The 14,468-nt window shown below is 46.1% G+C and overlaps 2 protein-coding genes across 2 annotated transcripts in view; one reads left to right on the top strand and one right to left on the bottom strand.

The window, feature by feature from the left end:
• The window catches only part of LOC119456340 (neuropeptide F-like), a 77,332-nt gene that overhangs the window by 17,203 nt on the left and 45,661 nt on the right, over window positions 1–14,468 (bottom strand). The gene's annotated exons all lie outside the window — the stretch shown is intronic.
• Window positions 14,215–14,468, top strand: part of LOC119457018 (galactosylgalactosylxylosylprotein 3-beta-glucuronosyltransferase S) — a 173,237-nt gene continuing 172,983 nt past the window's right edge. The window contains exon 1 of the mRNA XM_049669762.1: window positions 14,215–14,443. The gene's annotated coding sequence lies outside the window, so the exon portion shown is untranslated. The remainder of the gene's footprint in view (window positions 14,444–14,468) is intronic.

Raw genomic sequence — 14,468 nt, 5'->3', positions numbered from 1 at the left:
TAAAAGGGTCTCCGCTTCGGGATCCCCGAGGAGCTGTAACGGCGGAGCCAAGAGAGAATAATTTATGCTGCCACGACCCCCCTTCGCAGTTATTATAGCTCCCACCCAACTCGCCCCGGAAGGGGAGCAATTAGGCGTAGCAGGTGAAAATAAGCTTCGAGCTCGCCGCGGCAGCAGCCAGGAGTGCTGCTGTAACGGTATATAGATGGCAGTTCGCAGAGCCGCTAGGTATTCGTCACGCACTGATGCTGGGTGAAGGTGGCAAAGGTGGCGAGCATATATAGTCACACGAGACCGTTGCTGCCTTCCGAACAACAGTTCTGCTACAAAGGTTGGCTTGTAAGCTATAACTGGAATTCTTAGAGATCAAACAACCAGAAAGCTTCGGCAGATTTATAAACGCTGCATTCTTCTGGTGCTAACATATATGGGGCAGAACGAAAGAAGCTCGAGAACAACTTAAGAGCCACGCAAAGAGTGATGGAGGGAAAATGTTAGGCCGAACGTTAACAGACAGGAAGAGAGTGGTGTGGATCAGAGAGCAAACGGGGATAGCCTATATTCTAGTTGACATTAAGAGTAAAAATGGAACTGGGCAGGCCATGTAAAATGCGTAGAGTAGATTAAAGTTATAGTTAAAGTTACAATTATAGTTACAGAATGGGTACCAAGGGAAGGTAAGCGCAGTCGAGGACGGCAACAAAATAGGTGGGACAATAAAGTTAGGCAATTTGCAGGCGCAAGTTGGAGTCAGCTAACGCAATGCAGTCCAAATATTTTCCGCTTGAGAGCGAAGGCCATAAAAGGGGCAACGTAAAAGAATGACATCCACATTTGCAGAACCTGCACAATGCAAGTTTCTTCTGCTCGATTCTATTTCTTTCGTATTGTACACCACTAGAGAGAGCGATAAATTGGATGGGAAAGGCAGGGAGGTTAACCGGAAGGTAGATATCCAGTTTGCTACCCTGCACTGGGGAAGGGGTAAGGGGAGACAGAAAGATAAAGAAAAATGCACACACATAGAAAGTGAGGGAGATCAGAAAAAAAAAGAAGAAAAAACACACCACTAACTACCTATTGACACTGGTGAGAACGTAGGCGGAGCATCTCAATCAGCAGTGACAAAGCGAACAAAGAAAACGGGTCGGAATCAAGGTCGTTACATTATCCCGGCCAGCATCTCATACCTTAGTAATTTATGATGTGGCCACGTAACCCCGTGTGAAGGTCGAGGGCTAGGGACGCCGAGAATTACCTGTCTGCAGCTGAATATTTCAGGTGCAGGTGTGGGAGTGGGACGGTTACGGCATAAGAAACAAACGGCCCCCTCTACTTGCCGACAATGAGGAGACAGCAATAGATGGGGCTAGTTGCTTCATTTTCATTTTTTTAGGAACGCGCTGATTTAAAGGCACTACACGAAGAAACAAGATCGAAACATAAGTTTATTGTGTTTCCGTCTTGTTTCTTGGGGTTTCCCGCTTGGTCCTTTTAACTTGTGTTTCCATCTTGTTTCTTGGTGTAGTGCTTTTAAAACTGCACGTTCATAAAATAAATGAAAATTAGGACTCTTTCTTTTCTTTGAAAATAAAAACAGGAATGTACACGGGCAATGCACGTTCTCAATCTTAAACGTATTGTCCCTAGTTTCATCACCTGTATGCAGCTTTTTTCCCCAATCAAAGGCTCACTGCTCGGACGGTTTTTGCATTCTAGCTCCAGAGAAACGCTACTAAAATTCGAAGTTTCGCCCGAAAGGCGAAGCATCGATTGCGATAGCAAATTAGTAGAAAGCTATACGAATTAAAGATAATAACTTTATCGGCCGTATAAACTTGCAAACATTCGCTTACTAACTAAATTAACAAGCTCGGTGTCAGCGCGCACAGGCAAACCCGAACACATCACACTCGATTACCGCAGACACTCGCTGTCAAAAGGCTGGCGTGAGGAAGCGCGGCTGCGAAGCGACCTCCATGCTGTCTATCGCTTCAACGAAAACTGAGCGGCGGGAACCCAGCACGCTGTCGCCGCACCTAGACTCTGCCCGCAACGCAGATCGCTTTCAACATAGGCTGCGGCTGCGAAATCTGCTGTTGCTGCTGGAGTACAACACCGCCGCCGCCACTCTCTTCCCTACGCCCGGTGCCTTACGCATGACGGAAGACGACGCGCTTCTTCCCCGCTTTCCTTCCTGGCGCACGCGAGATTAAGCCGCGATCGTCGCATGCTTTCACTCTTACATACAGCATACGGCGCGCGGCGACGGTGTAATTATCGCCCTTGGAATTTATACGGAACATCACCACAAGGCCGGCACTGACAGCAAGAATGCGCCAGGAGTGTCGATATAATTTCTATCGCAATACAATTTAACCGCGACCTATGGGCCACCTGCGCTGAAATTTCACGTGCCATCAGCTGCGCCGTAATACAGTCTAGTGAATGGGCGTAACAGTTTTCAGTAACATGTTGAGACTTCGCGTCAGAAAATACATCGCTCATCTTGAGGCACAAGTGTCCAACTTCAAACCCGACTGGGCACCGGCGTGCTAGAGCGTATAGGAGCGCACGCGCTCCTCGCAACGCGTATGACCATGCGAAGAGCTTCGCTCGACGCATCAGATAAAACAAACGCTGATGCAGGCGTGCGTGTGTTATCGTTCCAAACGCGATGATATTTTTAACGACAGAACGTTCAGATCACTGTGTCGCAGAAAATCTGGTGGTGACGTCGGCGGATTTGTCCATGAGCGAAATTTTCCGTTTGTATTTAAGTATACGTATATGCCACCACCTTGCTATGTGACATGCGGTATAGGCCGATTATATTGCCCCACCGTTCTTTCACTCTAGTTGCTCATACCTTGTCTTACATTCTTGACAAAGGGATTCCTCGGAATTTTGAGAATGACAGCCCACAAACAAATGTCATGAAACAAAACACCGACACCGCTTGGCTTTTATGTTAAATCTTCTCCGACTGAAGCATTAAAAGTGCGAAACAATAACAGAATCGGAAAATGATGTAATTTTTTGCCATGGCTCCGCACCACCTCCGGGATCGGCCCACGCAAGAGACCGAATTTGTACCGGAAAGCTCGCCTTCCTGCATAGCGTTCGCCGTGAGCGTTTCCCGGTTAACATGGCGGTTACATAAGCTGCAGTTGCCGGGAAGCGTGAGAAGCAGTCAGGGATCTCCGAATGTTATCGCGTTCCTCTCTTAATGGCAAAACTTAAGCGTCCTCCAAGTTTTTGTAGCCTTCCTACCGGGTGGTGTCCGCATACTTTAGTTGCAGGCTCAAACTACCGTAGTGCCCCCTGGCCAGCGCTGTTTCCTTATAGGCACTTTGCAGCGACCAGAATGCGCTAGAATGCTCTCATTCATAACCCCAGAGTCGCTGACACCGGCCGCTAGGGTCATCGTTCATCTGAATGCCACTCACTGGGCTTGCCGAGGTGAAGATCCGGAAAGTTTGAGCTTCTAGTCTCGTTCGAAAGTATGCCGAGTCATGCGAGGCATGCGCACTAGGACAGTATCGGATCGCGGACACTTTTGCCTCGTGATAAGCGATCGGAGATGTCAGGTCGAACGTTCATTTCGTTACTCCCATTTTGATCCCACCGCTCTCTAGGCTGTGTGTGCTGGTGCTGTTGTCAGCTGTGGAAAGCTTCAGCACAAGATGCCTACAGCTTCGATGTGGAACGTCGTAGCCAATAAGCCATGGCGGTAAGTCGACGCTCATGTTACGCTCGCTGCCACACCATAGGGGCTTTCTTTGGCCGCACCGAACCGCAGCGCAGTAATGACATCTACTTATACGTCAAGCATTCGAATCCTACGTCAAGTCACCGACAAATATGAATCGATGGCAGGATACGAGCGAGCCGAAGTTATTGAAGTGTAGTGGCTGTCAAATATCGGGGCATAAAGCCAACGCAGTAAAAGCAGACGCACGTGGAAACATCAAGCACAGTACTGTATATTCCCGCATGCATACTTAAGCGACATTTGCAAAAAATGCATAGAGAGAAATAATTCAGACGCAATTTCTTTATCTTTCTTGGCGTAACCGCACCGTAGATGACGCGAATACACCATGAATTTGTCTCCCATTGTATAGTGTCCTAATTCATCTCGTAGTAAATTCATCTCGTAGTAAATCCCGAAAGTAGTTTTGACCTGAAAATGTCGACTTAGTCACCGACACACAGCGTGGGCAGAAAGCAGCGCTTGTGTATCGATCTGATCACCGACGTGGGAAACGTCCGAGGCAGCAGTGGAGAACAAGTCAAACATAACGTGCCACGTCTGACAGCTCCCGGCGCTATGTGTCCGCGGGCTTATCGCTTGAGGTTCGTTTTTAGCCGCTGCAGCCAAAGGGAGCCTCCGTGTGGTGTCACTTGGTCAAGAGCGGCTCTCCGATATCCCGGAGACTTTCACTGTCTCAGCAGCCTCTCTCAGTGCCTTGAAAGCTGGAAAAATAACGAGATGTGCCGCCTACGTTTTGCAGCACAAAAGTTTATAGAATCAGCGTAAAAGTAGTCATTGCTCACTTACAACGCAACACGGTCTGCAGTGACAGAGATAATGTCTCTAGAAATCTTCCTATGCGCAGCACCAGTCCGCGTCATTATCACTGTGTGCCTGCATTTTCATTTTTTTGTGGTCTAGTAAGGCTGAATATCAATCCAAGAATAGTTTCAGGTTTATTTCTCTAAAATGGTGCAATTATGTAAGGTGATGAACAGATTACATTTTGTTTTGACTGGCTCAGTGCAGCAACGCCATCGGACCTTCGTCTGTGGTCCCACATCTTCTCGCAGTGCGCAAGTATACGTCAGTCTTAGGCCTCGTGCTGTGGTCGCGAATGGGCCCAAGTAAAAAGGTTTTGTTGCTCGAAATGTTCGTGCCACACCACGTTAGTGTGTAACAAGATTGCAACATGCTTTCAGTCACCGGAACTTTTCAGGACACACGCTCCAGCACGACAGGAAGCGACGGATGGCGATAACTTCAGCCTCCAGTACCGAGCGACAAGTAAGTGTTCCACTTTATATCGAGCAATTTGCGCTGAACTTGGCTCTATAGTCACTATGCACTTCGGGCTCTCGATCCTGGGACCGAGACTTGACCGAAACACACGTAGCCTACTTTATTTTGTCTTTTTTTTACGTTTTACACCGTTCGATAAGGGAGGCCGCGTAAGCAACAATTCAAGATGCTTTCCAGTCTCGCTATTTCTTTATCGCTTTTAGCTGGGACCTCTTCTGTATTACGCGACGGAAACTAACGCTTATTAAAGATAAAATATTTTTGACAACGCCAACCAAGTAGTGGAGCAAGGACCACCTTTATTGTTGCCTGACATGCTCAAACAATATATACGTGCGCTCTCACTTGCCGGCACGGCTTTTAGCCGCACAAACCAATCGCGAAGGTGTTGAAAGCTCGTCTGAGCATGTTTCGTACATGGTGCAATACATATGTGCAATACATAGAATGAGTTAAAGAAAAGAGTAAAAGTGCTTTAAGAAAATACTATAAAATGAGCAGGTCCTTACCCCGACTTGCTTTTCCGACACAAGGCAGCTGCCTTCGATGGGGGCGAAATGCATAAAACACCCGTGTACTTAGATTTAGGTGCACGGTAAAGAACCCCGGGTGGTCCAAATTAATCCGGAGTCCCCCACTACGGCGTGCCTCATAATCAGGTGGTGGTTTTGGCACGTAAAACCCCATAATTTAATATTTTTTTACACACCGAGTGATCCGCCGCAGGTTTTTTTTCGCAATACAATTTTGGGTTCTACGTTCACTCATCGCTTCATTGTTGCAACTTACCTCTCTAGTAATTTCTGTGTGCGTGTTTGTGTGTATGCACGTGTTGTACGCCTGTGTATGTGTGCGCGTGCGTGCGTGCGCGTGCGCGCACACGACGTTTATTTTTGTCCTGTGACTGGTGCGTGCATGTCCGCTAGAAGGAGTTCAAAGGCACAATTGTCAACGCGCTCCATTCTTCGGTTCTATATTACGCAGCTACTTTGTATCTATGACTGCTTGCAGGTCACTTCAATGTTCTGAAAAGGCGGCCGATAGGCGGCAATGGTTTCGGATGAGTGGTGAAAGTTTCGCTTACGGCCTTCCACAATTTTTAATGCAGCGTACTATCACTACAGCATCAAAAAAAAAAAAAACATACCGAACATCGTTGACTTTTATACAAAGCAGCCGACGCTCGACAATGCTTCGAAGCATGATTAGATCGTATGTACTATGAAACATCCCAACGGGCTATCGATATGTGCGCCATCTTCTGCTTGGCGCAACCCTTTCACAAACCCGAAATCGCATTTGTGGCAGTAAGAATGATGTCATATTAGAGTCCCATAGCCTTTGTATACAGGAAATAAAAAATATATTATTGTTACCCGAACGAGGTATTAGACTCTGAAGACTATTTACAATGTATATTTACAAAATACAACTGCAGCGCTAGCCAGTTCAGCCGTCAGCTCGAGAGCATGTAGCACTTCGTCTCCTTCATCGGGGCGCCCACGCGCATCGTCCACAAGAAACACGCAATGTGCAAGTATCATTATCCCGGCGATGCGAAATGACATATATGGTCAACAATCTCAATGTTGAAAATTTTCGAATCTGCACACGGCCAAGTGAGGCAAATGTCGCTAGCTGATCGATATGTGCCTCGGAAAAGAAGTGATGATGCGCAGAATAAAGTTTTTCGTTAGAAATGGCTCGCCCACGGCAATGCAGAGCCGGCTTTGGTCAAAAGGCACGCGATAGAAGATCTGGGCACGACCGAGAGGCTACAGGCTTAGAATTTGTTCGATTACTTCTACTGGTACAGCATATACATGCAGTATATATGGATTTACCACAACGTCAATACCTTTGTTAGTGTTATACGGTGCGTTCAATTTCACTTAAAAAAAATACGGCGAAGTGCAAAAACCTGTGGCGCTTTTTTCAGTCACCCCTACGAGCATTAATTCGAATAAATTCCGATCGGAATTTATTCGAATTAAAGCAAAATACACGCGCACAGAACCAGAGATCCGGCTAACACTCCAAGGCCAACCAATACGGCAAGTGCAAAAACTGCGAATTCTGGGCCTCTGGTTACAAAGTAACAGCAGAGTAGATCACACCCTACTCTTGCTTAAATCTACAGTACAACAGGTGGTCCGAATGATACACAGGGTAACTTTCCACAGGAAGGGCTTTAAAGAAGACGAAACAATCAGATTGATACAAGCTTTCATAATCAGCAGGGTGACGTACAGCCTACCTTACCAGCACCCTACAAACACTGAAATACGAGCCATCAACATTCTGATACGCACGGCGTACAAAACCGCCCTGGGGCTACCTAAAAATACCGCCACAGATAGACTGGAGGCCCTAGGTTTGCACAACACGTACGAAGAGCACGCATCCGCGGTAATAATATCTCAAAGGGAAAGGCTCAATATCACCGCAACAGGCAGGGCCCTGCTCGAGCGCTTAGGGTATCCCCTACGACCCCAGTACCTAAACGAGGAAACCACCCCAATGCCCCGAGAAATACGGAATCGAATAACAGTTTCTCCAATACCCAAAAACATGAATCCTAAATATCATCAACCTAGAAGGCAGGCAAGGGCTAAGAATCTACAAAAGCGCTTCGGCTCGCACCCCGGAACGATCTACACGGACGTAGCTAAAATACAAAATAACAGATACTGCCTAGCGGCTGTAAGCCAACGATCGACCGTAGCAGCCTCTACCAAAGCAAACTCAGCCAGTACGGCGGAGGCGGTAGCAATCGCCCTAGCCATCAAGGATAAAGACCGGAGAGGAGAGTCAGCCTCGGTACTCACAGACTCCCAAGTAGCCTGCCGCCTCTATTTAACTGGAAACATCCCCAAGGCGGCCTTAAACATTTTGGGACATGGCTTACAAGAATATCATACCATTGTGTGGTGCCCAGCACACACGGGACTGGAGGGAAACGAAAGGGCGGATCGGCTAGCTCGCGTATTTCACATCCGAGCGCCGACGAGTCCTATCGACGAACCTCTAACAAGCTCACGTGACATCTTGGAAAACCAGCGACGTGACCGCCAAAAATTTAGTAATCCGCACCCGGACCTTACCGGGGAACAGGCTCGTGACTGGCGCCGACTACAAACGAACACGTACACAAATCTATACCGACAACACCATATAAGTCCCACACAATACGCGGACATCTGTCCATGGTGCGGAGAGCGGCCCACTCTTGCCCACATTACATGGGAGTGCAATTCGCGGCCCCTAAATATCAATTCCCCCAAATTAGGGCAAATACCCAGAAACAGGCAGTGGGAGACCTGGCTTGCTAGCACGGAACGGGAGAGCCAACTGGCTCTCCTCGACCAAGCCCAGCGAGCCGCTAAGGCCAGTGGAGCCCTGGACTGAGGGCCCCACCCACTCAACCTTCAATCCCCTTCATGGAATAAACGTTTACTACTACTACTACTACCCTACGAGCACCTTATGAGTGTCAATAACCATACTGATAAAATTTTGTCTCCGTTCACTAGCGAGCAGGTCAGAAGGAAGCATTCAAGCACCTTTTTTTATACTAATGAAGTTGAAATTTGCTCTAACTGTTGATGTAGGTTTTTCCTCTCGCCGCTAAACCTCTGTATCTAGCAAAGTTGCCAAACAACAATGAAAAGTTTTGTGAACGTTCATCTCTTAGTTTGAAAGAGCTATAAAAGCACTGTCAAGATTTTTCTAGAAATTTCTGAAGGGCCTACTAGAAATTTGTGTAGGGTCATCTACACCACTGAAAGGGCAGAGGTTCAATGCATACACAAATAGCGTTATTGCACATAAGTTTCTTTTGATTCTCTGTGCTGAAAAAAAATTTGCGCCAGTAATATATTCGCAACACAGAAAGAGAATGCACCGCAAACGAAATCAAAGGCAAAGATGTTAAGCCCACAGCAAAAAATACACTAGTTGAGACGACGCGTGCATTACCCGTTTTCACAAAGGTCTTTAGGCTTTTCACGTGTTCCTGAAAACACCATTAGCTACAACGAAATCAGCGCCAGAAGCATATTGGTTAAAAACTCACCACGCCAAAACAAATTTCTCGCATTAATTTATATCTAAAACAACTTTACATTTCACTTGCTGCACGAAGGGCTATAGAGAGCCAATCAGTGAAAACACTGCGCTCGACAGCTTTCATCGAGCGCACTTATGGTCGCTGACTCTCGCAAACTGAGTAGCTCAGAATGAACGTTCCAGTATGGGGTACTATTCATGTTGGTCAGCGCGAGTCTTTAAGGCTGCCTCCGTAATTCAGCGTCCGCCTAACCGACCAACAGAAGCACCAGCCTGTCGGTTGAGGTAAACTTTGGCACTGACGGCATCTGCATGATTTCCCGTGTTTCCGGCGACCCAGCCTCCCGCGAGCAAGTATTCGGCGAGGAGCCTAAGTTCATCGTGAAGGTCTTTGTGAGTGGCAAGCCAAGAAACGGTATATTATCTGCATGTTGTCGCAATCATTATCAAACCCGCCGTCTGGCCGTTTTCGGCCATCGACTGTGGCAGTCGCTGTGAGAAGATATGTTACATTGGGAACAAGACGCCGTTTTATTACGGTGAAGTTTAAGTTAAGCGCAAACAGAGAGAGAGAGAGAGAAAGGATGCATAGAAAGACAGGGAGCTTAATCAGAGGTAGTTCCGGTTGGCTACCATGCACGGGGGGAAGGAGTAGGGGGATAAGAAGAGAAATAGAGCGAAACATTTTGGGTGACTGAACGAGGCGCAAATTTTGTCTGAGCACTTAATGCACACACTCAAGGAACTAAACCAGTGAAAGATAATTTCTAATGAATAAAGGCGTTTCTAATTATATATATATATATATATATATATATATATATATATATATATACATTCTATGTAGCTCTTTCCGCGTAGTTAACCCTTATACCCTCACACGCATTAGCTTCCGCAGCATCAGAGCTCGAGGTATCCATGGTACTAGTTTCTTCATAGCACTAAATTTTCCTCAAACAAATTTCTTGAATTATCTCTCTCGAATAGTACAACACAAAGCAGACACTCTTCTTACTCGTTCATTTTAAAACGTGGCAGCTGTCAGCTGGCATTTGTAAAAAAAAAAAAAAAAAAAAAAAAGAGGTTTGTTTCAACACAATGCATCCGTGACTGTAGTTAAAGGACAAGGATTGTGTTCTTGAGCACAAAGTAGCGAGTTTGACGTCCGAAGAAAGCACGTTGCGATGTGGACTGAGTGAAGAAACCCCTGCCTGCTCAAATTTACAGCGCAGGTGTAAATTCCTGGCCGTGAAAATTTAATCGGTAGTGGCATGCTTTCGGAAGTGAAAATAATCTATTGCTCTCTCACTTAGTCATTACCCTAGGGCTCTGCTGGCTTCGCTGGTAACTTCCCGAGCTTTACTTAAGCATGCTATGACTGTAAGACATCGGTAAATGCCTGTAAGAGGTCCATAAGTTTTCCGAATCACTATCTCACTAGTACTGTTCCGGACGCCAAATACCAATCATGGATAGGCTATGAACTTAGCCTCAGTACCTTACCTGAGTACTGTTAGGTATATTAGCAGCTTCGTGTAATGCTACGGCTGCTTTCACCCTGCGTTTATAGACAGCCGTCCATTTTACCGCATACCTATTCCTTTTACTCATCTTCTAATGGCTAGTTCTGTTGTTATCGATCGCGCTGACAATGTTCTTTGTCCCAGAAATCATTTGGACCGTTACAGTAGGAGAAAAGAAAACGATCACCCGCGCATATGCCCTTTTCTATAGATGGGGTAAAAAAAGCCTACGACGGATAACGTCTTCTTTTAGCAAAGTTTAAAGCTTGAAAATACTCCTTTTTATTGACACAACATTGCCCAGAGCCAACTGTTGCAAAAGTACACTCCGAGAGTAAGGTGCTTCCAGAGCTCTACACGCTTTAAAAGCATCGTTCATTACTGGCCTCCCTGGGTGAGACTCCAAAAATAAGCGTGCACGTCGGTGTGAACTAGCGTGGAGAACTTTATGGAGCTACTAATTGAGGATGGGAAAGCATGCCTCAAGTGTCAATAGTAAACCAATACGGCCATCGATTCTGCCGACCCTGCATTAGGCCTACGCGCCCACCTGAAAAATTAATCACCCGAACACGCGACGGGCTAGCTTCCTTTCCCTTGCACCACTGCGACGATACCTTAGAAGAGGCCGTGAACGTTAACGTCGTTACAACCCACAATTTAACGTCATCTCATGTGCCAACCACTCAGTCAACGTTAATAACTTGCTGAAGCACCGAGTACCGGCGTAAACGCTATATTATGGACATTAATAATGGCGCTTATAATCATCAAGGTTGGCTACTACTAAGAATATGTGCTCGTATGCACTGAGTGCCCGGCAGTATGATAAGTGGTGCCCGCATCGATCGGTTTAAAGGACTTATTGCACTAGACCTTCAGTAGGCTGACATTCATGGCTGTTTGCTCCGATGCTATCGCGTTTCCAATGAACGTGCTTGATGGATGTTCTCAAATTCTCATGTCACAAAACATCGGAAGGCTAAGAGCCACGCACGCGTTTATCAGATCACATTACCAGCTACGAGTATTTAATGACTTACTCTTCACTACATGACAGTCGAAAGCCCCTACGTGCATGACGTGTACGTTTCCTGACGTCTCTATAGCGCTTGCGCCGCAACTTGGGCCTTGATCTGCGCGACGTTCTCATCCCGACGCTCCATCAAACATTGCAGCCATGCTTCGCGACCCCGTGATGCACCTGTTGTCTTAGGGAAACAATTCCTGAACGACACTTAGCAAATGGCAGCAAGCTTGTCTACCTTTTCGTGTCCTTTCTTTATATTCATGTCTGTCTTTCACGCTTCAAGTGAACTATAATATAGTTAGTCCTGTTGCCACGCTAACATCTCCCGTTTTAATTAAGTCCACGATTCTATTTCCCGTGGTAATCTGTTATGGAGATCTGCGCACTAGTACCAGCCTTGACACGTTAATGCAGAGCTGAAAAGGGGGGAGAAATAGGCGTCCGTTTGCCATTTGCTACGGCGAAAACTGCAAATTGCCTGGGACTGATGGAGTAAGGTGAAAGTGTTTTTTTTTCTTACTTTTGAAAAACAAGAAGAAAGAATTAAAGCGCGTTGGGTTTCTTCATAAACATCTGCAAGTTTATTTTAGTGTCATTACTTCCGTTTACCATTGGATGTTTCCAGAGCAGTTATTTACTGTTATCACAACGTGTGATTATTTATTTTAATGTTATATTCAAGACACGGCGGAGAAGAAAAGGAACGAGTAACATTGCTCAAGAGATTGCTCCTAGAGGGTTGGCGCTGGACGCGTCACTTCAGGATCTATTACGGCCGCCTTTCGCATCACGAATTTCGAGCTTTCTAGGACAGGCACCATCAGCGTGCTAGCTTGTGTCAACGTGGAAAGTGTGTGGGCTTCATATGTGACGTAAATTCGTCGTACGCGGAACATTATGAACCTGTCAGCTATTATAAACAGGTGTACAAACAAATGGCAGTCATCTTCATTATTATTTTTTACGCACACTTAAACGATACAATGAAGCGTCACCCGCTACCGCACCTAAAAGTGCATAGAAGGGAAAGAGTGCACTGCTAGGTATCTTAGGCAATTTACGAATAAAACTGGAGTAACCAATGTCTCAATCACAGATGTGATGAGGCGTTTACGTTCAACACAGAATGCAATTTCTTTCTATTATGTGTCTTTCCTTACTCATGTGCAGAACTTTGCAAAAGTTCGTCTCGGTGTCTTTCAGTGTTTCTCGTGCTTTCAGTTTTGCTTGCCTTGCGAAGAGGAGGAGGCGGCGCCAATAAAAGCACTAACTTCTCCTTGAATTTAATAGCAATAAAAAAGAGGAGTAATGTTACCGACCAAATGTTATAAAAAAAGGACAGAACTGATTATTGCTTGCTTTTGGCATTAGACTGTTTAAGTTCAATAACGGGCAATGCACCGCACTGGTTCAAGGGCGCTCTTTCTGTGACTCGGAGAGCTTCTTGGTCTTTCTTTTTTTTTCCCTTAAGCGCACGAGGGAAGCGTCAAAAAGCAAGATTATTTCATATTCAACTGTTGGCTTCGTTGAATATGATCAACAGCCCAAATGAATATTCGCTGCGTGTCTCCGACACACTCATCCAAGTCGCGGACTAATATCATGCCCATAACTAGTACGCCTTCAATGAAATAAGACAAGGTTACATACACCTGACCGCTAATAGTTTTCAGATAATGAAAGTCGCGAAAAATAAAAATTTTCTTTTCAATTATTAACTCGGCCCGGAATTAAGCGTTTCGCAGTAGTCGTAACAGGAGGAAGTACATAGACCACCTTTTCGTTATAAGCCAATGCGTAGGTTGCAGCTTAATCTGGTTTGTGCGTGTGTTCGTTCATTTGTTTCTTTGTTTTCGTTTTCTTGTCTTTTCCATCCGGGCATTTCGAAATTCCGAAAATCGTTTGCCCTCAATGGTGTACGCGAGAACAGGTGCCTATACCCCTGATGTTGGATAAAGAGAAAGGAGCTGAGCCTTGTGAATGAAAACCCCATGCACCTCTCTGATCTATTTGCGGAAAACTTGTTGATTGCTCTCCAGCGATTGTTAGCCCATCAGTCGTCGTAATTATCGAAGGAATAACAAAAAAGCAGCTTTCTGGTTCCACAAAATTCTTTCCAAGCTTTATACTCACCGCCCTATACGCCTCGCTTCCTCAGCCTCGTCTCACGTGCTATAATTCCTGCAAAGAGCGACATGCGCGGCTACAAGAGCTGGCAACAGCTGGCCTTTCTTTTTTATAAGCAAGTGCGACGCTCTCTCCACTGTATCCTGAGGCAAATGGAACTGTCACACACGACACCTGACGTCCGTCGCCACCAAACGCTTGCATACCTATGTAAAATAAGAAAAAACATAAGAAAGCAAGGGCTCCTAAAAGAACTACGAGCAACGCTTCTGTTCTCTTACGTTACTTCTTTTATCCCATACTTCCGCTCTCTAGAAAGAGCCAACACTTGCCGCTAGGTCGCACGGCTTCAGGGAGTGAGTCGACATCGTGAACTCGCGCAATGTTCGGCATGCGGAGGATGTCCGCGCCGTTTGTGGCGTCACAAAGGAACGCGTCGTTCGTGGGATGCAGTAGTGAAAGGTCATCGGCATCGACGTGGCATTACTGCTCGTCGAGAAAAGAGTGACACGTGTTGAGCCTGTGACTCGCTTGTTTTGTGGCTGCGTGAAATCAGTTGCGAAATGAGGGACAGTGAAGAGTGAATCAGTGGTGACTGCTCGGCCGAGGATTATTCCAAATACTCCTGCAGCAGCGGTAAGTCTTTGAGGAGGAGGGGCAT

Source organism: Dermacentor silvarum, chromosome 6 (genome assembly GCF_013339745.2).
Source record: "Dermacentor silvarum isolate Dsil-2018 chromosome 6, BIME_Dsil_1.4, whole genome shotgun sequence".
Classification (NCBI taxonomy): domain Eukaryota; kingdom Metazoa; phylum Arthropoda; class Arachnida; order Ixodida; family Ixodidae; genus Dermacentor; species Dermacentor silvarum.
The sequence above is the reverse complement of the archived record's forward strand: the minus strand, read 5'-3'. Positions and strand labels throughout refer to the sequence as shown.